Source organism: Pantherophis guttatus, chromosome 3, assembly GCF_059756535.1.
Source record: "Pantherophis guttatus breed Tessera chromosome 3, ASM5975653v1, whole genome shotgun sequence".
NCBI classification, from domain to species: Eukaryota; Metazoa; Chordata; class Lepidosauria; order Squamata; family Colubridae; genus Pantherophis; species Pantherophis guttatus.
In genome coordinates this window covers 202,498,568-202,526,012 of record NC_142065.1, presented here as the reverse complement: position 1 = coordinate 202,526,012, position 27,445 = coordinate 202,498,568, and the positions used below count along the sequence as shown (strand labels likewise).

The window sequence follows — 27,445 nt, the reverse complement described above, 5'->3', positions numbered from 1 at the left end:
CCTTCTTCTTTTGCCCTCAGTCTTTCCCAGCATTAGGCTCTTCTCCAGGGAGTCCTTCCTTCTTATTAGGTGGCCAAAGTATTTGAGTTTCATCTTCAGGATCTGGCCTTCTAAAGAGCAGTCAGGGTTGATCTTCTCTAGGACTGACTGGTTTGATCGCCTTGCAGTCCAAGGGACTCACAGGAGTCTTCTCCAGCAGCAGAGTTCAAAGGCCTCAATTCTTTGACGTTCAGTCTTTCTTATGGTCCAACTTTCACAGCCATACATTGCCACTGGGAAAACCATAGCCTTAACTATATGCACTTTTCTTGGCAGGGTGATGTCTCTGCTTTTTAGAATGCTGTCTAGATTTGCCATAGCTTTCCTCCCCAGGAGCAAGCATCTACTTCACTCTTATTTGAGCCCAAAGCTCTTTTGTCTTGGCAATATGAGGTGTGGCCCACCCACCTATGAATTTAATATCAAGGATTGCCACTTTTGTGTGAAGGAGGCTTCAGAACTCCAATATGGTCTATAAAGGAAGACAGAAAGGTACTCTTCCATGCTACATGTAACTAATCCATGTAATTAATGGAGTGATGAATGTCACCACCACTAAGTTGAGTGGTATCCCAAAATCAGACAATTTCACATTTTCAAGGTAGTCAATATTTTATTAGTAATCATGATGGACAACAACAAACCTGTACTTTGAGGCACTATGCCACTGAATGCTAGTTGCTAGCTAAACAGAAACTATGAATTAGTCCTCGTTCAACAGGATAGTCTTCCTTCCTTGCTTGAAGGACTAGGGGTGACCTGTTAACAGACTTTTAATATCTCAGGGGCTGCCACAAAGAAGAGGGGTTCAACCTATTCTCCAAAGCACCTGAAGGCAGGACAAGAAACAATGGATGGAAACTAATCAAGGAGAGAAGCAACCTAGAACTACGGAGGAATTTCCTGACAGAACAATTAACCAGTGGAACAGCTTTCCTCCAAAAGTTGTGGATGTTACATCACTGGAGATATTTAAAAAGAGACTGGACATCCATTTGTCTGAAATGGTATAGGCCAGTCTCCTGCTTGAGCAGGGGTTGGACTAGAAGACCTCCAAGATCCCTTCCAACTACTTTATTTTTCTGTTAATCTCCCAAATACCCAACTAGTTAAGGAAATTCAACTTCTGGAATTACAGGAGAAGGAAGTTTTATCTCCATAAATGTACAATGTTACAAATTTTCCACAATCCTCTCACCTGCCTTGAAGCCTTTGAGTAAAAATAAAAAGGACAACCTCATCTCGTGTCCTGTTGCTCATGTTTTTTTGGTCACTTCTACTTACCCTTTGAAAGTCCGACAACCCAAATTATCACATGGCCAAATATTTTCATGCAACTTCTCCTGGAATCACATATATCCCCAAATCCAATGTGATGCCTATTTGTTTGCAGTTGAATGCAATGTGTGAGCCCAGCTGTTGATCATGGCTATGTACATTCTAGGCTATGACAGTGCAATCAGTAAACCATGATTCAAATGGAGTGGCTTAGAATGATCTGCCCATCTAGACAACAAATTTCACAGGCAACTCATAAATCTGCCTGCTTTCCAGGAAATAAGGAAACAAAGCTGCGTGACTATTCTTAAGGATAGTGTTGTGTGCTACACTCCACTGAAGAAATTCCGCATTTGAGAAAGCCAACAAAAGGTTAAGTCTACAAGCGAAGGTTAAATTTTTCCTGAAAGAACAGAGAACAGTCAATAAAGGATATAAACTTGTAAAGGTAAAGGTTCCCCTCGCACTTATGTGCTAGTCATTCCCGATTCTAGGGGGCGGTGTTCATCTCCGTTTCAAAGCCAAGAGCCAGCGCTGTCCAATGATGTCTCCGTGGTCATGTGGCTGGCATGACTAAACGCCAAAGGCACAGGGAACGCTGTTACCTTCCCACCAAAGGTGGTCCCTATTTTTCTACTTGCATTTTTTACGTGCTTTTGGCAGAACTGCTAGGTTGGCAGAAGCTGGGACAAGTAACGGGAGCTCACCCCGTTATGCGGCACTAGGGATTTGAACCGCTGAACTGCCGACCTTTCAATCGACAAGCTCAGCATCTTAGCCACTGAGCCGCCGCGTCTATAACCCTGTATCAGCACCCAAAAGTCAGAATCTACTAAAAAGTTGGCTACCTCCTCTCCTCTGACCATCATCATCTGATAAGGGAACAATGGGGGGGGGGGTTCAGATTGATGCAAAGAAAGTTGTGTCATTGAACTCACCTCTTCTACATGTATCTTGTGATGCTACACAAACATACAAATGCAGTTTTACGATTCAAATGAAATCAGGAAAATTGCAGTACTTCTGACCTCTTCAATTATTTCACTGTTTCCATCCCAAATCCAGTGAGATTTCTGGCAAGAAGGTTAAGTGATTTAAGAACATTATTTAGGGGATTTTTTTCCCCAGGTGTCATGGGTCACCTTTAGAACAGAATAAGAATAGAATAAAAACTTTATTACGGTCATCGACCAGCAATAGATATATAATAAATTAAAAATAATACTGACATTAATCGTGAATAATAGCATCCCTGTTATGAAAATACATGATCTCAAACCATTAGGGTCACTCCCTAATTTACATTCCTTCGAGACCGACTTCTGCCACCAACAGCCTCCCACTGGCCAATTCGCTCCCACAGAGAGGGTCTCCTCAGGGTGTCATCAGCCAAGTTATGTCGGCTGGCGACACCCAGGGGGAGGGCCTTCTCTGTGGGAGCCCCTGCCCTGTGGAATGAACTGCCCCCGGAAATGCGTAAGATCTCCGACCTCCGTGTATTTCGCCGTGCCCTCAAGGCCCTGCTGTTCCGCCAAGCCGGGCTATCAATGTAATGTTTCTAAATTGGGTTTTAAAGTTTGGGGTTTTAAATCTGAGCCGAAATTATGTAATAATTTTAATTGTTTTTTAACTGATGTTTGTCTTTGTGTTTTTAATAGGCTGTACACCGCCCTGAGTCCTTCGGGAGAAGGGCGGTATAGAAATAAAATTATTTATTTATTTTATTTATTTACATGCGTGGAGAGCCAATAAGTATGTGACTAAATGTATGGGTCACCTTTAGTAGGTGTGATAATAGCTGGGGTATTTGCATCTTACATGTCTCATCCATGACGCTCCACACAACGGAAGCATTTCAAAGAACAACACTGACTTTTGAGGATGGAATAAATAAACCTGGAATTTATATAAAACCATCAGTATTGTATATAGTGCAGACCAGGGAATCATGTGCTTCTACACGAAAACTCTTCACTCAGGACAGGGGTTGAAACCTGCCCTTAGGTGATGATATTAATTCCAGAGGCTGCTTTTCAACTGGAGTAATGCAAAGAAGATAAAGCAACGTAAAATTCCAATCAAACATGATTTTCAAAGTTAGCTTCGAGGCATTCAAAGCCTCACATTCTTCTCCCTCACCTTTAAAACTGGGGCTTTGATGCAAAGGGGGAAGAAGCATGGTTGAAATTCTTCGGCGTGTGTACGCACAGGAGGAAATTGGACCAAAAGATCCCAACGATTGTCTCTTAATGTTTAAGTTCCCAGCAAAATGTGTCGACAAATTATAAAATGTCTCAAATATGCAATGAGATTAGATTGCAAGGCTCACGACCTTCAGGGGAACCGAAATAATCTGCAGGCATCTAGAGAGGATTTACACTGTGTTTGTTGCACAATGCCAGACTGTGGAAAGCGCACAAATGATAAAAGGATGCCATTAAAATGCTGAAGCGAAAAAAAATTCTCATGGAATGTGGCAACTGGGCTGGCTTATGTGGTAATATTTAAAATAGTAAAAAGGTTTTTAAGTTTATTTTTATGTTTAAATAGAAGAAGGATAGAGGAAAGTGTATGGTTTCCCACTTTTCTTAAACCCTTTCTAGTTGATTTTATTGCTTAGTTTATTCAGTCGCTCACTTCAATTTTTTTTTTTTTTAGTTTCATTATTAAATTCTTTCTCACATTAGGCTGACTCATTCATGTTAATATTTTCTATTCCAATTCTTCTTTTTAGTTAAAATTCCTTGTGTATACCTTTAAAAAAAAGTCCTACAGAGTCTGGGCCCATAGATCCATGGATATATGCATCTCTTGATTTGCTTTGTGCTGGTTAATGACTGTAATAAAGATAATGATGTTTTTTTTTCACTTTTCATTATGTGGGTTTCAAAAGAAACAGCCTTATTCATTTCAGCTAGCATAATAGTCCACTGAATTATGTCCAAGACTAAAAAAAAAAAAGGGAGGGGAGGGAGTTCCTTCTGTGTCATCTAAACTAAATTGCATATTAATTCATATTGTTATGATATTTAAATGAATATATGAATATATTGGCTTTTAACGAGGATTCAGCTCAACCCTTTGCCACGCTATAGCATCCCAGCACAGCTAAGGGCTGAAAGATATCATAATCCGTATTTCCCAAAACTTGAATTACACCAAAACCTAGTCTTTTTAAAGCTTTTTTTACTGGAGTCTGCAACTCAAAAATCCCACGGAGAAGACTGTATGGGGGGAAAGTTACCCAAATATGCATCTATTAAAACAAAATGAATGTTAATAAAGTACTGCATAGAATATTTTGTGAGCGTTCTGTTTAATGCACACAACGCATAACAAGAGAAAAGTCACAAATGGATGGGGAAACAGGGCAAAATGAATTGAATGCTGGGCAAAATTAGAAACTGTATGAAGCTATATGGAGCAATTTGTCTAAATTTAGAAGTGTGTTTATCCCTCAATCATGAATAAATGAATTATTTAAAAATGCAAATCCCAAAATAGGTCCCTTTTACATTTAATGTGATCCTAAATAATTTAAAACACTGGTTAATTCAGAACGAATTACTGGAATTGTCTCATCACAATAGTTGAGGGTAAAATGGGGAAAAGTTCACAACTGGTCCTGCTTAGCAAGAAAAAGTTTGGCCTCAACTGTGGCTGTAAGTCGAGGACTACCTGACCAACTATGGAGATTCTCAGTCATCCAGGTCATGGTTGTCCCAAGGATATTTTTTTCTTTCCAGAGGCAACTGGACTTTCTGGGTTTTTTTTTCTTTGAAGACGTTTCGCTTCTCCTCCAAGAAGCTTCCTCAGTTCTGGAAACCAAAAAAACTGAGGAAGCAAGAACTAAAGAAGCTTCTTGGAGGAGTAGCAAAATGTCTTCAAAGAAAAAAAAGAAACTGCAGATGCCTCTCGAAAATAAGCACCTTTGGGACTACCTGTACAACTATTCCTCACACAGCTGACTGTTGTGCTAAATGATATTTAATATCAACATTAAACTTAGCAGTTCCATAGTCTTGGCCAATGCGGATGCGAAGGAGAGTGAACTGTAACCCGAGAAATCGTTTATCCAAATAAAGTTTGTGCAAAAGGAGCCGTTGTGCTTTAAAGGCTACGTGGCAAACACCTAATGTCCTCCTCTCGGCTGAGGGAGTCTTCTTACTCCAAACATAAACTGCAACTTTAATCCAGGTGTTGCGAAGCAATTCTCCTCGTCCTGCACACTGTGGTTAGCTTTGAGTTAGGGCAGGGGTCTGCAACCGTAAACACTCAAAGAGCCATTTGGACCCATTTCCCACAGAAAACAAAACCCTTCCCGTGCCTGACTATTTCTTGAGCAGCCACAAAACTGGCATATGTAGTTGAATTAAATGTTCTGTTTTCTTCTGAAACCTTTATTTTCTTGGATTTATCCATGGTTGGCCTACCGGGCGTTGAAAAACTCAATAAATCGCATGCCAGCGAGTGTCGCACATTGGCGGTTGTGACGCATATTTTGAGTGACAGGGAGCCACAGCAGAGCGGTTAAAGAGCCACATCTGGCTCCAGAGCCGTATGTTGCTGATCCCTGAGTTAGGGAATTGCAATTCAACCTCACCTCGCCCATTAGTGCTTCTAAAAATCAGCCTAAAATCTGACTTTTTGAGATTCTCAAGACGCAGCAACTACCGCACACACCTCTTCCAAAGCCAGGAAAACTGTGTTATAAAGTCCCTTACTCGCCCCCACCCCCCCAAATTTAAGCCAAACCTCCTGCAGAAGATAATGCTTCTCGGCCATGCAGAGCCATGCAAACAGTAGTGAAGTCTGATTTGTTTTTGTCTGCCTGGGCTGCGCGCTTCTTAAAAAACAGGGGAAGCTAAATATTTATGGAAGGGTGACTGTTTGTTTAATTTCTCCACGGCAGCCCGCAGGGAAGAGAGCCGAAGTGACAAGCTGAAGTGACAAGCATCCTCAGCAACCCGGCAGGAGATGGGGGAGGATGTTCCACCAAGGTTATTCTTCTCACATTCATCTTCTCTGCTTTACTTGCACTGAATAAGTCATCCATTTCTGAGGAGACTCCACACGGTTTTCTCAAACGGAGCTTCTGAAAGGGATGTGGAAGAAAAACGCTCATTTATATCTGAGATTGCCCGAGCCCACCAGACTGGATATTTCTCTCCATCATTACTATGTCTTCCACAATCTTCAAAAGCTCCATGAAATCAACTCCTGAAGTAGACCAGGGATCCCCAATCCTTGGGCCGCAGACCAGTGACCAGAAACTGGGCCGCGCTAACAAGCAAAGCCCCATCCGCGGGATGAAGGCATCACGCAAATCCACGCCCCTCTCTGGTCCGCAGAAAAAAAAATCTCTCCACATAACTGGTCCCTGGTCCCCAAAAGGTTGGTGGCCACTGAAGTAGAGGGTAGCAGATGACCCAATTTTACAAACTTTTTGGTATCCATTGTGCCAAGCATCCAGAGTGTCCACAGAGGGTGGGGCCACAACCATCCAATGTTTCGATCACTCATTAAGTCCTTTTCCCCCCCAGATCCATTGTAACCTCAAATGGCCACTAAGTCACCAGTCACAAATCAAGGACTACTTGTATATAAACACAACTCTCAGTAAACTCTATTCAACAAAGCCGCAGTTTATCGAACTTTAATCAGAATAGAGCTGGAAGGCATCTTGGAGGTCTTCTAGTCCAACCCCCTGCTCAGGCAGGAGCCCCTGTGATGGCTAACCTTTTTGCCGTTGCGTGCCAAAAGTGGGGGGAATGCGGGTGTGTGTGTGTCATGTGTGCATATGCCCACACCCATAATTCAATCCCCTCCATGTCCTGCCCCCTGCACATGCACATGTGACCCCCCCCCCAGCACTCAAAAAGTTTACCAGTAGGCCCGTTTTTCACCCTCCCCAGGCTCCAGAGGCTTTCTTGGAGCCTGGGGAGAGCAAAAATGGCCTTCCCCACCATCCTGGAGGCCATCCAAAGGCCGGAAACAGCCTGTTTCCTGACTTCCAGTGGGACCGGAAGGCCTGAAAATCAGCTGGCCGGCATGCGCATGCGTGCTGGAGCTGAGCTAGGGCAACGCTTGCGTGCCCACAGATATGGCTCCATGTGCCACCTGTGGCACGTGTGCCATAGGTTCGCCATCACGGCCCTATACCATTTCAGACAAGTGACTGCCCAGTCTCTTCTTAAAAAACTCCAGTGATGCAAGCACCCATAACTTCTGAAGGAAAGTGGTTCCACCTGTTAACTGTTCTCACTGTTAGGAAATTTCTCTTTAATTCATATTAATGAATTAATATTAGGTAATATTAATAATAGTTTTAAAAAGTTTGTCCTGACTCTCAAGATCATTTAGAGGAGAGCAGAGGATGGGAAAAGGGACATGCAAGAATAAAAGAATTATCTGCGTGTGTGTGTGGGGGGGGGCTGTGTTGTGGCCCGCCAGCGGCCTGCACGGATCATGGCTGAACCCGACGACAAGGAGGCTGGTGTGGGGTCACGCCAGCAGCCTGTGCAGCCGGCGCTCGCGTCGGACAGCGAGGAGGCTGAAGAGGATGTGGTGCCAGAGGCAGAGACACAGCCAGGGCCTTCAGAACCTCCAGAGGCTCCTTCAAGTGGAGAGAGCGAAGTGGAGGAGCCTCTCCTCAATGCTCGAGCACGCAGAGCTGCCAAAAGGCAGGAGTGGCTACTCAGGAGGAGGAGGTCTCCTCGAGAGTAAGGTTTGAGGATAATTGGCCACTCCCTTAGCCTATTTAAGTCGCACGCAGTTACTAATTTCTTGCTGGAAACAACGTGTAATTATTAAAGAGCATTTTTGAAGCGTGAGTGTCTTATCGTATCTTGTTTTCTGGGCTGGTTGCCAATCTTTGCCGGACTTTGTTTATTCTTGGTACATTATAACTTTGATAAGGACTGTTGGTGTTTGTCACAATCCTTGGGAATCCAGAGCTGGGGTAGAACAGACTGTCTTAACGCATGGGCCTGATGGGCACTTGCCCATGGGCCCCACGAGCATAGGGCCCCCATACTAATCTGTGTATATTAACCCTTCCATGCACCTTGTGTCATATAAATACAGCAACTGTATGGCTTATTGAGTATTATTGTGTTTTTCAAGCCTCGTGTATTGTTCAAATGTTTATCATGTTGATTAGTTGTTGCTGCACAGCATGTTTTTAATGTTTCAACGCCGATTTTGTTGGAAGTGCCAATAAAATAAAATACATGTTTAATTTTATCAACCATTTACACTTTTATTCCTGCGAGTAGTTGTCGTAGGGGCCCCAGTACACTGCTTTGCCCGGGGCCCATAATGCTGTTAAGACGGTCCTGGTGTGTGTATGTGTGTGTGTTTGTGTGTCATTTGGTTTGGAGAAATCCCCTTCGAAGACCACACCGATCCAGTGAAGGAGAAACAAAATCTATCACTCCTGTTGGATGATTCCCCCCCGCCCTCCAACCAAGATCGTCATGCTTTTAACACAGATCTTCCCGCTACGGAAGGGGAAGAGCACAGCAGGAGAATTTCAGCAGTCATTTAAATACTTCTGGTTCAGCAGCCCTGACTTTGGAGGTGTTGACTTCCTATCTTTGCGTTACCGGCCCTTCACTGACGTGTTAACACTTTGCACCCTGGTATGTCGAACAATCCTGAGTCTCAAATAAGAACCTGGAATTCTGGAAGACAAAGGTAGGCTTTACTTGTCTGGCAAAATCTATTCTGCTAATTATGCAAGCAAACAAAAAGATACAGGAAAACCTTGACTTACAACTGCAATGGAGCCTGCCCAATAAGCAGGTCATGCATGCAACTGATCTGATTTTATTACCTTTCAGGAGCAGTCGTTAAGTAAATGCCGTGGTCATTAAGCAAGCCAATGGTTCATTATGGAACACTGTTGCCGAAAACTGGAAGTCAATGCCCGCTTTTAGCAAAATCGTCATAAAATGTGATTGTGGGACTTTGCAAACGGCCAAAAACGCAGGCCGGCTGCCAAGTGCCCAACATGCAGTCACGTGACACAGGTGCAAATGTGTGTGTGGCCGTCATGACTTCAGAAACCAGCTTGTAAATACACCCAGGGAAGTCCGTCGTAACTTTGAATGATTGTTAATAGCAATAGCACTTAAGACTTATATACCACTTCACAGTGCTTTACAGCTCCCTCTAGGTCAGTGGTTCTCAACCTGCGGGTCGGGACCCCTTTGGGGGTCGAACAACCCTTTCACAGGGGTTGCCTAAGACCATCGGAAAACACATATTTTCAATGGTCTTAGGAATAATTTTATGGTTGAGGGTCACCAGAAGATGAGGAACTGTATTAAAAGGTCGCGGCATTAGGAAGGTTGAGACCCACTGCTCTAGGTGGTTTACAGATAGCATAGTGCCCCCCAACAATCTGGGTCCTCGTTTTACTGACCTCAGAAGGATGGAAGGCTGAGTCAACCTTGAGCCGGTCAGGATCGAACTGCTGACAGTTGGCAGAGTCAGCCTGCAATATTCCACTCTAACCACTGCGTCGCCACGGCTCTTCGAAAACCAGTCATAAATTGAGAACTACCTACCAGGTGATTTTTTTCAAGTTTTATGTTAAGGAAGGAAGGAAAAAGAGAGAATTAAGAGTGGGAGATGACCTCTTCCACCTTTCCCCCCCCCCCCCAAATCCCTTGTCGGGGCCCTTCATTGTAGCTTTCTATGTTTCCTAAAACTAGAGGATAGATTAAAGCTTTAGTAAGGACAATGTTCAAAGCAGGAGTGCTTTGACATGAAAGCAAGGGTTGCTTTTTCCTAACGAATTTATCTGTATAATGGAACAACATCCTATTGTACTTTTCTGAGAATATGGCCACAAAAGCAAAGTGATTTTTTTTTTTCAGTCTTATCTTCCTTTGATGATGATGATGGTGTGTTTATGTGTCTGTATACAATCCTCCTAAACTAGGGATTGTCTTCCCATTTGGGTAAGGACAGAAACAGGTTTGGGTGCTATATCTATCAATTATATATAGCGCTCCACAACAGAAAGGATTTTCCCCCCACCACCACCACCAGTACCTGGTTGATACCTCCCAAGAACTTCCCAGGTGCTTCTAGAAATCCACACTACATATAATGGGATGGCTACGTTTTAGCACCGCAAAGTCAAAAACACATTATGGAGGATTCCCCTCTGTCACAACCTTGCAATTTAATGAGCCATGCAGAAGTCTAAGTTAACGGGGCAGAATCACATTTGACCCAGATTTCTTTTGCTTCTCCGTGTTTTTTTTTTTTGTTGTTTGTTTGTTTGTTTTTATGGCTGTGTCGTATGAATTTATTCTGCTTATAAAACAAAAGGCTCACGCACATACAAATTGCTGCGTATGTAATACAGGTATATAGTAGGCTCAAAAACAGAGTCACGCTGGTACTCTTATTTCGTTTCCAAATACACACACACACACACACACTCAAACAAAGCCCAATGACACCACGAAAAGAGATTAAAGGGAAGAATAAACCACATGGGATGCTGGAAATAATAACAGGAGCTTTCATCAGTGAAAACAAGATTGCCCATGATGACCGAAGCCTCTGATCTTCTCCATGGAGAAAGCCATCATTACAGAGATGTGGGGGGGTTTTCCCCCCTCCCTTTTTACCTTTTTTCAAACTATAATCTGACTTAAAACATAAACGGTCGAAGCCGCCGCTTTCAAAACACTTGACTTCTCCGCATCTCCCGGAATAAAAGCAAGTGGCGGTTGTTTTTTTTTATTCTTGTGGTTATTCTTTTTCAGAACGGTCTCGTTGGACATGACCCTCCTTTCTGGAGACTACTGGCTGGCATAAGGTGCCAAAACCTTGGCCCAAAATTGAGAAGCAGGAGACTCTTCTAGTCCACTCTGATGTGCGTGCCAGCTAGCAAGTCCTGCCAAAAACAAGCCTTAAGCACGAATTACCCTCCCAAGCCAACAAACCCATTCAACCTCAGTGAGTCCCAGAGGACTCTTCCTATTTTAACTCAGATAACAGGGTTGAAAGGGACCTTGGAGGTCTTCTAGTCCAACCCTCTGTTCAAGCAGAAGACTCTAGAGAAAGGGTCCCCAACCCTCAGTACATGAACCGGCACCGGTCAGTGGCATGCCAGAAACCGGGCCGCGCAAAGTGAAGCCCCATCCATGGGATTCAGGCACCACATGAAATCATGGCCCCTCTGATCCGTGGAAAAAACTGTCTCCATGGAACTGGTCCCTGGTACCCAAAAGATTGAGGGTCACTGCCCTATAGCATTCTGGACAAATGGATGTCCAATCTCTTCTTAAAAACTTCCAGTGTTGGAGCACCCACAACTTCTTCAGGCAAGTTGTTCCACTTATTAATTGTTCTGTCAGGAAATTTCTCCTTAGTTCTAAATTGCTTCTCTCCTTGATTAGTTTCCACCCACTGCTTCTTGTCCTGCCCTCAGGTGCTTTGGAGAATAGCTTGACTCCCTCTTCTTTGTGGCAGCCCCTCAGATATTGGAACACTGCTATCATGTCTCCCCTAGTCCTTCTTTTCATCAAACTAGACATACGCAATTCCTGCAGCCATTCTTCATGTTTTAACCTCCAGCCCCCAAATCATCTTTCTTGCTCTTCTCCGCACTCTTGCCTTACAACAGTTCATACAGTGAGTATTCTAAGTTACAACAGCACTAAAAAAAAGTGACTTGTGAATGTTTTTCACACCGTTGCAACATCCTCATGGTCACCTGATCAAAATTCAGATGTTTGGCAACTGATTCATGTTTATGACGGTTGCAGTGTCCCAGTGCCCTTTGTGCGACCTTCCAACAAGCAAATTCAATAGGGAAGCCAGGTTCATTTATGTGGTAAAGGTAAAGGTTCCCCTTGCACATATGTGCTAGTCGTTCCCGACTCTAGGGGGCGGTGCTCATCTCCGTTTCAAAGCCAAAGAGCCAGCGCTGTCCGAAGACGTCTCCGTGGTCATGTGGCCGGCATGACTAAACGCCAAAGGCGCACGGAACGCTGTTACCTTCCCACCAAAGGTGGTCCCTGTTTTTCTACTTGCATTTTTTACGTGCTTTCGAACTGCTAGGTTGGCAGAAGCTGGGACAAGTAACGGGAGCTCACCCCGTTACGCGGCACTAGGGATTCGAACCGCTGAACTGCCGACCTTTTGATAGACAAGCTCAGCGTCTTAGCCACTGAGCCACCGCCTCCCTGTTTAACACTTACGTGATACTAACTTATAACTGCAGTCATTCACTTTACAACAATGGCAAGAAAGGTTATACAATGGGGCAAAATTGGGTTTAATAACTGTCTCGCTTAGCAACAAAAAATTTGGGTTCAGTTGTGGTTGTAAGTAGAGGACTAACTGCATAAAATTATGAGAGTTAAGCAATCAGCCCCTGGCTCTCTTTGTAGCTGAGTAAAGGACAACTCAGGATGAGTTGGCAGAGATAGAATTACCTCAACGGTTAAGAATTCAGCGGCTTCCTCACCCAGAGGGCAAATTCCGTGCTTTGTGGGTCCATGTTAAAAGTGAAAATTCCACAACAGAGGAAATGATAAAGTTACAGTGATAAAACAAATGCCAGCAGCTGTACAGTACCTTCCTAATCAAAATGGCATTTCCTTACAATATTTGTAATAAAGGAGTTGGCAGCACAGGAAAAAGATATATTTTCCTTAACTCCGCTCTCTTTTTTTTTTCTATATAAGCGTTCTTTAATCCAGTATCTTTCTGACTTAAATAAGAAGGTAAGCAGAACGGGAAGCATATGCGTTGAATCTATTTCTATGCAATGTGAAAAGGCCAAAAAAAAAAAAAAAAAGTTTTAACAAGGAAGGGATGATACATGGAAATACTGACTTAAACACAGAATAATAGACAGCAGAGCAAGAGATATGCCAAAAAATGAGGAAGGTCATTTCTCCTCTGATGGGCAGTCTAGAAACATGAACTATAAACCAATAAATAATACAAAACAAAGGATTTGTAACTAAGCCTTGGCTGCTGAAATCCGCATATAATCTGACCCTTTTGCTTCAGTGAACAACGTCTGACACGGTTTAAAAGTCTGGCCTAATTTCATATTAAGGCATGGTTCATCAGGATTTAGGGATTGGACGTGAAATTGGAACTTCACATAAAATGGTTGCCCAGTGGGTGAATAAGCTATCTAGTGTCCTGTCCTATTCCATTCCATCTCCTTCAGTCTCTTCTACTGTTCTCTTCTATAAGCAAGGCCTCAATTTACAACCATTCATTCAGTGACGGTTTGAAGTTACAGCAGCACTGAAAAAAGTGACTCATGGCCATTTTCACACTTACAACCAGTGGTGGGATTCAAATAAATTAACAACCGGTTCTCTGCCCTAATGACCGGATGGGTGGGCGTGGCCATTGTGGCCATAGCCAGGAGGTGTGACAGGCAGCACTTGGCCTCCTGCACCCCCCTCGGAGCAAAAATGGGACATGGGGGGGCATTGCCCCCCCCGCACCCCTTTATGGGCCCAGTAGGCCTCCCTGCAGCCTCCTGGGAGCAAAAACGGGTTGTGGGAGGCCCATTTTCCATCTCCTCAGGCTCCACACGCCCCCTGTACATACGTGGGATCCAAAACAGGCCACAAGGGGACTCCTGGGAGGGGCAAGGCAAGGCGGGGCCAGCCGGTAAAATTAACACCCGGTTTTCCCGAACCGGCTGAATCCCACCTCTGCTTATAACTGTTGCAGCAGCCCCATGGTCATGTGATCAAAATTCAGATGTTTGGCAACTGGCTCAAAATGACGACGGGGTCCCGGGGTCATGTGATCCCCTTTTGCACCTCCTGGCGAGCCAAGACAATGGGGAAGGCAGATTCGCTTAACAACCATGTCCCTAACTTAACGACTGCGGCAAAAAAGCTGGTAAAACGGGGGCATAACTCATTCACCGCCTGTCTTTGTTTAACAATGGAAATTTTGGGGCTCCACTGCGGTCATACGTTGAGGACGATCTGTGTTCTTTCCTATTCTGCTCCAAATGTATACGAGTTATCGATTTTTGTATTGGTCAATGCAGGGTTAAAAAACAAGATTCTGCTTTTGGCTACAGCCAGGGACTGTTGTTACTCCCAATCTCGCTCTGTTGGTTTTATGCCAGGTTTTTCTCCTCCTTACTCATCCATGCATTTGTGTGAATGATTGAGCCTAACATATGCCTGGCTTCCTCTACGATGATCATAACGCTATAATCAATCAGGCATTTTTGGAAAGGTAACTATAATGAGAACTGAGAAAGCGACTGGGCTTCCTATCGTTCATAACAAGACAGGCCCTTCCAGGTTATAAAGACCTCCTGGACAGGAGCGGCAAGAAATAGCTAACACAAAGTGTACCCTCTTGAGCAGTAAATATACACTCCACGCACGTAGCTGCATAGCCAATCATGCACACCTATCAACAGAAGGAAACAAGTGGTTATTACAAGCCTGCACACCGTTTTAACAAGAGATCTCAAGGTCCCTAAAGGGGAATTTATACAGGGTGTAGATAAGAAGCTACAGGTGTTTCTCGACTTGCAACAGTTCCATTTAACGACCGTTCCAAGTTACAACAGCACTGAAAAAAAGTAATTTACAATCCTTTTTCACAGTTGCAAGCTTTCCAGCATTGTCCATGGTCATGTGATCAAAATTTGGATGCTTGGCAACTCATACTTAATGACGGTGGCAGTGTCCCGTTGTCCCCTTTTGCGACCTTCTGACGAGCAAAGTCAATGGGGGAGCCAGATTCGCTTAATGGCCGTGGAACTAACTTAACAACTGCAGCGATTCGCTTAACAACGGGGACGAGAAAGGTTGCAAAGCGGGGCAAAATTCACTAAACAAATGTCTCACCGAACAACAGAAAATTTCAGGCTCAATTGTGGTTGTAAATCGAGGACTGCCCGTACAAGGAATCCTTGAGTTACGAACATAATTCAGTCCAAAAATTTCTGTTGCTAAGTGAGACATTTGTTTGGTGAATTTTGTCCCATTTTACCACCTTTCCTGCCATAGTCGTTAAGTAAAACCAGCCCAGTTGTTAAAATAGTAGCGTGGTTGGTGAGTGAATCTAATTTCCCCATTGACTTTGTCAGGTCGCAAAGGGGGATCACATGATCCCGGGACACTGCAACCATCATAAATATGAGCCAGTTGCCAAACGTTTGAATTTTGATCACATGATCGTCAGGATGTTAAAACGTTCTTAAGTACGAAAAACGACCATAATCCACTTTTTCCAGTGCTTTTTTTTTTCACTGTAATTTCTACTAAACGGAACTGTTGTAAGTTGTACCATACTTATGTTCCTCAAATGGTGTAAGAAGAACCTAGAACCGTGACGGCAAACCTATGGCACAGGTGCCACAGGTGGCACACGGAGCCGTATCAGTAGGCATGCGAGTGTTGCCGTAGCTCAGCTCCAGCGCGCATGTGTGCACCAGCCAGCTGATTTTTGGGCCTTTCTGTCCTACCAGAAATTGGGAAATGGGCTGTTTCCGGCCTCCGAAGGGCCTCTGGGAGGGTGGGGAAGGCTGTTTTCGCCCTCCCCGGGCTCCTAGAAAATCTCTGGAGCCTGGGGAGGGTGAAAAACAGGCCTACCGGGCCCACTGTGCCATCATGTGCTAAAAGTGGTGGGGGGCACATGCGCAGGGGCACACACATGGGCAACCTCGCCGCAGTCCCCCCTCTTTTGGCACACGACGGCAAAAAGGTTAGCCATCACTGACCTAGAAACAACATGGAATTCAGCCATTCTTGCTTTTAAATTGTATACGTCACCATGAATTTAACCTTAGATGAATTACTGGGAAACCTTCAAGAATAGGGGAGTCATGATAAGGGTCTTCCAAGATTTGAGGGGCTGTCACAGGGAAGAGAACTTTAACCTATTCTCCAAAGCATGAAAGGGCAGGACAAGAAAGCAACAGGTGGAAGCTTGTTAAAAGAGAGAGCCAACCTAGAATTAAGGAGGAATTTCTGGACAATTAGAATAATCAATGGAATGGTTAGGCTCTTGGAATTGCAGGTGATCTATCACTGGAGGGTTTTCAAAAATGGATTGAACGACGTTTGGCCAGGATGGTATAAGGTTTCCTTCCTTTGGCAGGAGGTTGGACTAGGTACCTTCCAGCATCACCATCCAGTGGTGGGATCTTCCCCGTTTAACAACCGGTTCGGTGATTGCACAATTTGCGAGTCTGCAAAGGTAAGTAAAACAGTGAGGGTGGAGGAATCCGCTGTGTCACACGATTTAGATTAGCTAGAAAGCAAGAAATCTGATGATTCTAGCTAATCTAAATCACGTGTCACAGCTGATCGTTGCCCAGTGATCTTCAGAAATATTGGTTCACTCGAACTGGTAACATTTTTTTTACTACAGGTTCAGGAGAACCAGTCCGAACCGGTAGCATTTCATCCCTGATCTCCATCAATGGAAGAAGGGAGGCTTATAGAAGGAAAAAAAGAGATCCGACTTCATATCAAGAACTGTAAGAGCAAGTGAAGGTCAACCCAATCCAGCAAGTCTATTCTGCTAGCTCAAGTCACTGAATAATAGTCCACAGAAAGTCCGCAGTTCACAGCACTACTTAGAAGACATGATGTTCAGATTTTGGGAACTGCATCAGGGCTCTAACAGAGGAGGAGGAGGAGAAAGTGACGAGAAAGAAGGAGAAGAAAAGGAGAAGGAGGAAGAGGACGAGGACAAGAAGGAAGAGAAAAGAGGAAGAGAGGAAGAGGAGGAAAAGAAAGAGGAAGAAGAGGCGGAGGAGAGAAAGGGAAAGAGGAGCAAAGGAAGAGGAGAAGGAGAAGAGGAGGAAGAGGAAAAAGAAGAGAGGAGGAGGAAGAGAAAGGAGGAAGAGAGGAAGAGGAGGAAGAGGAGGAAGAAGAAAAGGAAGAGGAAGAGAGGAGGAGGAAGAGAGGAGGAGGAGGAGGAAAAGAAAGAGGAAGAGGAGGCGGAGGCGGAGGAGAGGAAGGGAAAGATGAGCAGAGGAGAAGAGGAGGAAGAGGGAAAGGAAGAGAAAAAAGAAGAGAGGAGGAGGACAAAAGGAGGATGAGAAAGGAGAAGAGGAGAAGGAAGAGGATGAGAAGGAAGAGAAAGGAGGAACAGAGGAAGAGCAGAAAAAAAAGAAGAAAAGGTGGAGGTGAGGAAGGGAAAGAGGAGCAGAGGAAGAGGAGGAAGAGGAAAAGGAGGAGGGGGAGGAGGAGGACTAGAAAGGAGGAGAAGAAAAGGAGAAGGAGAACGTGGAGGAAGAGAAAGGAGGAAGAGAAGAAGAGGAGGAAAAGGACAAGAAAAAGGAAGAAGAGGTGGAGGAGAGGAAGGGAAAGAGGAGGGAAAGAAGAGGAGGAAGAGGAAAAGGGAAGAGGAAAAAGAAGAGAGGGGGAGAAGGAGGAGGCCTTCTCCTTCTTATGACTTTCTCCCTTAGCAGAGGTTAGATTAGAACATCAGAAGCATTGTATGTACATCCTTCAAGAAAACTTGTTTTGTGCAAAGAGGAAGAACCTCCCACAAACCTCATGAAACTTAACATGCACACATACCTCAGCAAGACACTCAACGCTTTGCGGGAAGACTGGGAGACATCTCAGAGTTTAAATTATTCGCCCTTTGTTGCTTTCCAGAATGAAAATCTGACCGTCATCAAAATCTGACGCGCCGTATTCCAATCGTGCTGGGAAAATAATCCATCTCTTATGGACATCACAAATCAAGGAAACCAATAGAGTGTTAGGGAAGGGGGAGAAGAACTGGTCAAAAACCCCGTGCCGCTCCCCTTTTTCCTGGTCAAGGCGTTTTTATCTGCAGCCGACACTTTCTGGAATCTCTGCTCCGCTTGATAAATCCCAGGGACTTGGAGATCCTTGAACGATAGGAACAAGATGCTGAAAATTCCAGAGCCATGGAATTTGCCAGAGATGAGATGGAGACCTTGAGGAAGAAGAAACAAATAAATAGAGACTGTTACATCAAGCAGACATCCAAGAGGAGGGGGGGGGGAGGAAGGAAAGGGCTACAGATGTTCCTCGACTTACAACAGTTCATTTAGTGACCGTTTAAAGTAACAACGGCACTGGGGAAAAGTGACTTACGGCCGTTTTTTCCAGTTATGACTTTTGCAGCATCCCCGTAGCCCTGCGATCAAAATTCAGAGGCTTGGCAAGTGACTCATATTTACGACGTCCTCTGGGGTCATGCGACCCGTTTGCGACCTTCTGACAAGCAAAGTCAATGGGGACGCCGGATTCCCTTAACAATTGTGTAGCCTAACAGGCTGCAGTCATTCGCTTAACAACGGTGGCAAGGCAGAGTCGTAAAACGGGGCGAAGCTCACTTAAGAAATGATCTCACTCGACAACAGAACTTTTGGGCTCAATTGTGGCCATAAGTCGAGAACTATGTGTAGTAGTGGCAGAACACTTCTTGGGCATCCCTGTAAAGGATAGAGATATAGGAATCTCAGCTGTGGGCTAAATGGGTAGGGGGGAAGGCCGTGATACCTGGCTTATTCTGAAGCCCATTAGCCTAAAGACATTGCTTCCAGCCACAGATGGGCCTATTGTAACCTAGCAGAGCACAAGAGGTAAAATAATCCAATCCTGTGTTATCTGCCTACCCCCACAATCCCAAATTATAAAGCAGAGACCACAGCAATTAAATTCTCTATGCAAATCCCTTTTTCAAGGTTACATTTTTGAATAGGGTGTGTGTGATTAAAATTCCCTTCTCCTCTCTAAAACAAAAATCACCTTTATTCCTTTTATTTACTTTTTTTTTTTTTTTTTTTACTGTGGAAGGAGCAGTTTCAGGTTCAGGAACTTTTTTCATTCTCCTAATGATGCAGAAAATAAAGTTTTCAGTGCAATTAACTTCCTCATGTAGCTGCTGCATACAGAACATCCGGTCAGTGTGTCTCTTAAAAAATTTCATCCACTTCCTCAATTCTAACCTTTGGAAAACACCAAGTTACTATACCAGGTGTGAAATGTAAAATTTGTTACTACCGGTTCTGTGGGCGTGGCTTGGTGGGGGGTAATGTGACTGGGTGGGCATGGCCAACTTTTTTTTTTAAACTTTTCAAAGCATTTTTTCTAATGCTTTAAAAAGCTTCTGCCAATCAGGCAACTCAGCTGGGATCGTCAGAGAGGCTTTTTAAAATGCTTTGAAAAGCTTCTGACGATCCCAGCTGAGCCACGCGATCCTCAGAGGCTTTTTTAAAAAAACTTTTAAAAGCATTTTTTCGTCAGAAGAGGTTGTAGAAAAAAATGCTTTTAAAAGTTTTTTTAAAAAAAGCCTCTGATGATCGTGCGGCTCAGCTGGGCATGGTTGGGGGGGGGCAGGGATTTTTGCTCCCAGTTCTCCGAACCACCCGCTGCCATCACTACCGGATCGAGTGATCCAGTCCGAACCAGGAGCATTTCACCCCTGTACTATACCTACATATTTTGGGCTCCATGATCACCGCAAATGGGAAATTAAGACGCCTGCTCCTGGGGAGGAAAGCTATGGCAAATCTAGACAGCATTCTAAAAAGCAGAGACCTCATCCTGCCAACAAAAGTGCGTATAGTTAAGGCTATGGTTTTCCCAGTTGCAATGGATGGCTGTGAAAGTTGGACCATAAGGAAGGCTGAGCGCCAAAGAATTGAGGCCTTTGAACTCTGGTGCTGGAGAAGACTCCTGCGAGTCCCTTGGACTGCAAGGCGATCCAACCGGTCAGTCCTAGAGGAGATCAACCCTGACTGCTCTTTAGAAGGCCAGATCCTGAAGATGAAACTCAAAATACTTTGGCCACCTAATGAGAAGGAAGGACTCCCTGGAGAAGAGCCTCATGCTGGGAATGATGGAGGGCAAAAGAAGAAGGGGACGACAGAGAAGGAGATGGCTGGATGGAGTCACTGAAGTACTCGGCGAGAGCTTAAATGGATTCCAGAGGATGGTAGAAAAGAGGAAGGCCTGGAGGACATTGTCCATGGGGTCACAATGGGTCAGACACGACTTCGCAACTAACAACAACATATTTTGCAATCTATTTTATCCAAATGCCTACTACACGAGCCGGTGCTATTTGAGAAATTGGAAAATGATTGCGTGGTTTATACATGAATAGGTAAAGGGATTTTTTTAAAATAAATAAATAAATAAATCTGCTGTTAGTACAGAAGTCTACTGAACCCTGCCTGTGTCTCAAGTTTCCCTAAATGGTTCACTAACTCTCCAAGAGGCATTTGCTGACTTGAGCTTGAATTAAAATAAATAAAATGGTTGGCTTGCTTTGAGGAGGGCAAATAGAGAGAAATGTGTTCCACTTTGTTCACCCCCAAACTGCAAAGCCAAAAAGAGATGCAAAATATCAGATACAATGGAATTTACTGTAAAATGCAATGGAAAATAACAGATGGGAACTTATCTGAGAGAGATACAAGCTAGAACTAAGAAATTTCCTGACAGTGAGAACAATGAATCGGAGGGATGGCTTGTCTTCAGAAGTTGTGGGTGCTCCATCAACTGGAGGCTTTTAAGAAGAAACTGGACAGCCGTTTGACATGGAATGAGGCAGTGCCTGAATTTAAAAAAAAATAAAATAATGAAAAACAAACCACTTGTAGGTTTTGCATCAAGATGTCATAAGTCATGTTTTGCTACTATTGCAGAACCTATATTCCAAAGCCTAGTTCTCAGTAGGTAGGAAACGGAGAGGGGGAGAAGAGGGAGGGAGGGGAAGAGAGAGAGAGAGAGGGAGAGGGAGAGAGAGAGAACATTTATTATACTATATTTTTATACAGACACTCTCCACAGGTCTATTTTTCTCGTGCAAGACCTTCAACCATCCTTTTTGGCTCTTCATCAGAAATGCAAAATATCCTGCCAAAAGAAGTATTACTGTCTGACCTACAGAGTTTGTAGAAGTAGCCTCATAAAAGAAGTGTCCCTTTTTTCCTTGATTTTTCTCATTTTCATCTGTATTAAGCTGTGAGAAACGAAGCTCAAAAAGTTTGTTAGTCCTTGTTTGTTTGCCAGAACTCTTGATCCTGAGTTCTGCTTCCTTACATCCTAGTTCACAATACTATTAAATGTATCCTGTTGAGAATTCTTGTCCTGTAAGATCTGGCTTGTATTCTTACTTCTCATGTTTTTTTGTAGTTTCATCTTGCTGGGTTTTTTTTTTAAAAAAAAAATAAGATGCTCCAACTTGAGACTTTTTGCTGCAGGATATTATTAAAACGAAAGAAATACTAAATGAACAAATGGCTTCATATCCGCTTGGAAAGTAATACTAGGAGCCCTCAATTTACACAAGTTTCTTCAGTGATCGTTCAAAGTTATAACAGCAATTTAAAAAGTGACTTATGACCATTTTTCACACTGCAGCATCCTCATGATCATGTGATCAAAATTCAGATGCTTAGCAAGTGACTCATATTTATGACAATTGCAGTGTCCCATAATCATGTGATCCCCTTTTGTTGCCTTCTGACAAGCAAAGTCAACAGGGAAGCCAGATTCTCTTAACAACCGGATTACTCATTTAACAACTGCAGTGATTCACTTAACAACTGTGGTAAGAAAGGCAGTAAAATTGAGAATAACTCAATTAACAACTGTCTTGCATAGCAACAGAAACTTGGGAGCATAACTGTGGTGGTAAAATTATAAAGCACTGGCTGGGGAATTCTGGGACTTGAAGCCCATGTAGCTTAAATTTTTCCAAGTTTGAAAAAGAGTGGACTAGATGGCCACAAGACACATTTTTATTCCTAACTTAGATGAAGAGTTGAAAAGATGATCAAACAACACAGATAACCCTGAGCCAGAAGTGAGTGATGCTTTAAAAGAGAAATAAAGGATTCCAAAAATATCTAGGTAGCCCTGAACAGTGGGCCGAAACAAACAGGATGACATTTGGGTGAGGTAGAAGTGAGGCTTGGCAGTACTACATAGGAGAGGGATTTGGGTACCAATGTTTTCTACAAATGGAACATGAGCCAAGATCGTGATGTAGCTGCCAAGAAGACAAATGCTACCTTGGAAAGCATGAACAAGAGTAGAAGATCCAGAAAATGGGAAGTAATTGTTCTATTTTGCTCTTGTGAGGCCCTGCTTATAAACAGTATCCATTTCTGGACACTGCAATTGAAAAGAACATCGAGAAACTGGAATTAAAACTACCAAGAGGATGAGGATTGGTGAAAGGATCCACTCTATCTATCCATGGTGCTCTCCGTTATGTGTCTCAACCGAAGGGAGCATCCAGAGCTGCTGGCATGGGACAGCTATAATAAATTCAATGAAACTTCATTATCTTCATAACCAAAAGTTTGGTCTAGAGGTTAAGGCACTAAACTTAGAAAGTTGGGAGTCCATGAGATCTAATCCTGCCTTAGTCATGAAAGCCAGCTGGATGATTTGGGTCAATTAGCCAGAAACTGTGAATTTTAGTCCGTCTTAGGTATGAAAAAGCTGGCTGGGTGATTCTCTCTCAGGCCAACCCACCTCACAAGGTGGTTGTTGTAGGGAAATTAGAAAGGAGGTATATTGTATATGTTTGCCACCTTGAGTTATTTCTAAAAATAATAAAAGACAGAATATAAACCAGTGGTGAAACGTAAAATTTGTTACTACCGGTTCTGTGGGCGTGGCCAGCTTTTTTTTTTTTTTTACTTTTAGAAGCATTTTTTCTACAACCAAAGAGGTTGTAAGAAAAATGCTTTTAAAAGCCTTTGACGATCCCAGCTAAGCCGCGCGATCATCAGAGGCTTTTTTTTTTACTTTTAAAAGCATTTTTTCGGCTGAAGAAGTTGTAGAAAAAGTGCTTTTAAATTTTTTTTAAAAAAGCCTCTGATGATGGCACTGCTCAGCTGAGCATGGGTGGGGGTGGGGAGGGGGCAGGGATTTTTGCTACCAGTTCTCCAAACCACCCGCCGCCCTGGCTACCAGATCGGGCAATCCTGGGAGCATTTCACCCCTGATATAAACAACCATTTATATATATATATATATATATATATATATATATGTATGTATGTATGTATGTATGTATGTATGTATGTATGTATGTATGTATGTATGTTTTCACGGGTATATATGTGTGTACAGTTAATATCTCGGGTTTCTTCCTGTGTAATGGCAAACATATCCCTAGAAGGGTAGCAGCGACGTTTCGACAAAATCACATTTGTCATCTTCTGGCTGAAGTTCTTGGTTTGGTTCTTATGGGCAAACTGTGTGATTGTCAGTTACAATCACACAGTTTGCCCATAAGAACCAAACCAAGAACTTCAGCCAGAAGATGACAAATGTGATTTTGTCGAAACGTCGCTGCTACCCTTCTAGGGATATGTTTGCCATTACACAGGAAGAAACCCGAGATATTAACTGTACACACACACACACACACACACACACACACACACACACACACATATATATATATATATATGCATATTCTTTCTAGCCAGGTTTTACCTACGTAAACTAGGTTGTTCTGCCGCCCTGGTTCTGTGAAATCTCATTCACAGAACCAGGGCGGCAGAACAACCTAGTTTACGTAGGTAAAACCTGGCTAGAAAGAATATGCGCATAAAAGCCTACGAAAAAGAAAAAGACATATATATATATATATGTAGGTCTTTGGTTATTCGGGTCTTCTCCCACGTAAAATTGGAAGTGTCTTTACGTGGGAGAAGACCCGAATAACCAAAGACCTACATACAAACACCCACGAAAACCTGAGAAAACATATATATATATATATATATATATATAAACTAGGTGACAAAAATGTGCAGGAACAGTTCTGGTTAGTACTTAGGCAGAAGAGCAGGGGGGTTAGACTAGATGACCTCAAAGGTCCCTTCCCCTTCCAGCTCTATTCCGATTGATGGAAGATCAGCAGAGAATCCCAGAACTAAAGGTTAAATTGGGGAGAGGAAAAGCATCTTTTGCGGGTTTTTCCCCCTAAGAGAACTAAATGGCTGCATATCCAGGAAGCCCATAAGAATCAAGGCTTAGCTAGATTTACTGTAGTTGCTTAATTACATTACAGAAGAAAAGGAATTACTGCATAAGAACAAACTCAATTTGCAAGCTCTGAGTCAAATGGCTTTAAAAACCATTTGACTGCTCAAGGCTTTAGCACTAAATTGTCCCACTCAACCAATCAAGCTCACCCCCCCCTCCTCCTCCTCCTCCCTTTGCTGGCCTTGATTAACTCAAAAGAAGCATCACCTGCCTTCAAGTTAGAATCAGCTGAATGCTCCTTTTCAAATATCTCCCCCCACCCCTTTTTCCAAGCCTCTTCCACCCCTTTTCAACTCCCAACAAGCCTCAATCTGCAAACTGCTTAAGAAAAACATCCTTTGGTGGTATGCAATGCAAATCAAACCTTGTTAACAAGTAAATTAAGAGCTACCAGGATCTTTATCTCCAGGGATCCATAAATGCAAATTGGATAAAAGCAGGCTGTGCAAGGTTTTAACTCTTTCGCCTCTTTTTGAACCGCCATATGTTGGTGGGTGTGATCTAATCTAGGGCTGCCTGATTAGGAAAAGCAGGCCAAAGGTGAATCTTTTGAGTTAGGTTGTTAAAAATGCTATTCCTCTAGTATGAAGTTTGAGAGGAAACAATTGTTGATTAAGGCAATGATGGCTCCTTTTTTGCTACCTGAACAAGGGCAAAAGATATTCAATTTAAGCCTTCTAAACCACTGGATTCTTTACTGAATGAATAGATGTTCTAAGTGGGATTTTATTTGTTTTATTTGAGGTTCAGTTGCCAGGAGTCAATTTTACTTCAGTTTTTAAAACTCTTAACACATCACCTAATACAGTACCAACACTTTTTTTTTATCCCACAATTGATTAATTTCTAATGTTTTCCCGGAAAAGTACATTTAGATAACAACTGTATTTTTTTTTTTTTTTTTAAAAAAAGGATTCTCTTTTAATTCACCCTATGAATTGTGGGAACAGTTTTGGATGCAATTCTGAAGCCACCACAGCACCACATTCAGTCTAACTTGAATGTCTGGAGTGGTATTTCTCAACCTGGGGCCTTGTAAGAGGCGTGGACTTCAACTCCCAGAATTCCTCAGCCAGCTATACTGACAGTAACCACAATGCTGGCTAGAGCCAGAGTTCCTCAGCCAATCATGGTATCAGTAGCCAGAATGGTGGCTGGGGAATTCTGGGAGTTGAAGTCCACATCTCTTAAAAAGGCCAAGATTGGTCTCAAAAGTCATCTTCCCATATTCAGTCTGACCACAGACTTTAAGCTATCATTTATTTATCATAAAGCAGTGGGCCCCCAAGTTTTGGGGTACCAGAAGACTGGTTCTGTGGAGAGAGGTTTTTCCACAGGCATGATTTTGCGTATTGCTTGCATCCTACGGATGGCACAGCCCAGTTTCTGGCATGCCGTGTTCCGGTATCAGTCCACGGGGACTTGGGGTTGGGGCATAGAGCATATCATAACATGGACTAGCTATATAAATTAACATTTCAACCAGATTAGTAGAACCCAATAAAATATACATGTTTAAAAGATCTACGTTCATTATCAGCCAGACTACTCTATAGACTTTCAAGCTATCAACCTCAAGTTTTCACACTCCCAAACCTTTCTTTGGCAAAAGATTAAAAGATCTGAAGATCACAAAAGTCAGTGACCTTTACAATAGTCAAAGAAGGGTATTGTCCGAATTTGGGTTTTGGAACATTTGCTACCTTGCCCATTTGTGCCTTTCAATAGGTCCTTTGACTTTGAGCATACATTTTCAATACCAGTTCTTCTATTTTCCAGAGATTCATCTAATTTGAGAATGACACATTCCCATAATTTTAAGGGCCTCCACTGAACTGGATATTGGTTTTTATATACATTATTCGCGCGCGCACACACACACACATTGTTTACTTATTTTTTTATTTTTTTTTTAAATAATACGCCCTAGATGTCAGCAGGCACAAGAAAAATAAATGCTTGCTCACGCAAGCAAATCTCAGGCAAGATTACCGAAGTTCAATTTAATAGAGATGAGAAATCCTGGACGGAGTTATGACTAAACAATGAACCACAAGGTCCCTTTCACTTTTAGGATTTTCGCTTTCGAAGAGGTCATTTGAGTTCTTCCTTTACAGTGTCTGCTTTGTTTGAACGGGGCAATTTTGCTCATCCAAGTGGTGGATCTGTCTTAAGAGCTTTCCTTATTCTGTCATGATGCAAACACCACTTTTTAAAATGTCTTAAGCTTCATGGAGATAATCCTGGGTTCTTAACTAAATAACACACTAAACCGCAGCTGAATATGCCTCAACAAAACCATACAGATTTCTTGCGAATGGAAAGCTAGCGTTTCTCCTCTCTAATAACTTAGGTAAGAGTCAGTCTAGTGTAGTGGTGAAGGCATGAGGCTAGGAACTGGGGGACCATGAATTCTAGTTTTGCCTCAAGCATGGACCCAGCTGGGTGATCTTGGGCCTGTCACTCTCTCCACCCTAGGGAGAAGGCCATGGCAAACCATTTGTGAAATCTTGACAAGAAAATTGCAGGGACTTGTCCAGCCAGGAGTCAAAAAAAAAAGGAAGGGAGGGAGGTAGGAAGGCAGGCAAGCAGGCTTTAGCTAGCATCTTCTCCATCACATGTCCCTGCAGTCTCCCTGTGGCAAAAAAAGCTCATAAAATGGGGCAAAATTCATTCAACACTTGCCTTACTTAGCAATAGAAATTTGGGGCTCGACTGTGGTCATAAGTCAAGGACTACCTCTATAGTAAAGTGTGGTTCAGGTTTTCCCCAGCTAGCTAGGTAAATCCAATTATTTAAAGTATCCTCGGGAAGGGCTTGTGGCCAAAATAAGATCCTGCTTCTTCCTCCTTTGCAAGCAACTTTCAGCAATGCTGAACTGAGTGCACCCTTTTAATTGCCAACTTTCTGCAACTTTGCACCCAAATTCTTTTCTCAGCAGTCCAAACGGAAGTCTGACGCAGCTTATTCCCTGCCCCGTGTGGTTCGGATACAGAGTCAGCGCAAGGACAAATTGCAGCTGCAAGTAACATTTCCAGTTGCCCAAATTAGTCAGGTTTCATTCCAAACACACCTGGAGCGGGAAG

The 27,445-nt window shown here is 43.1% G+C and overlaps 1 long non-coding RNA gene across 3 annotated transcripts in view; it reads right to left on the bottom strand.

Moving 5' to 3' along the window:
- LOC117668416 (uncharacterized) overlaps nucleotides 1-27,445 on the bottom strand; it is a 176,232-nt gene that overhangs the window by 104,329 nt on the left and 44,458 nt on the right. For all 3 annotated transcript variants that reach the window (XR_004592276.2, XR_004592277.2, XR_015733442.1), the window contains exon 2: nucleotides 17,883-18,270. This is a non-coding gene — a long non-coding RNA (uncharacterized LOC117668416). The remainder of the gene's footprint in view (nucleotides 1-17,882; nucleotides 18,271-27,445) is intronic.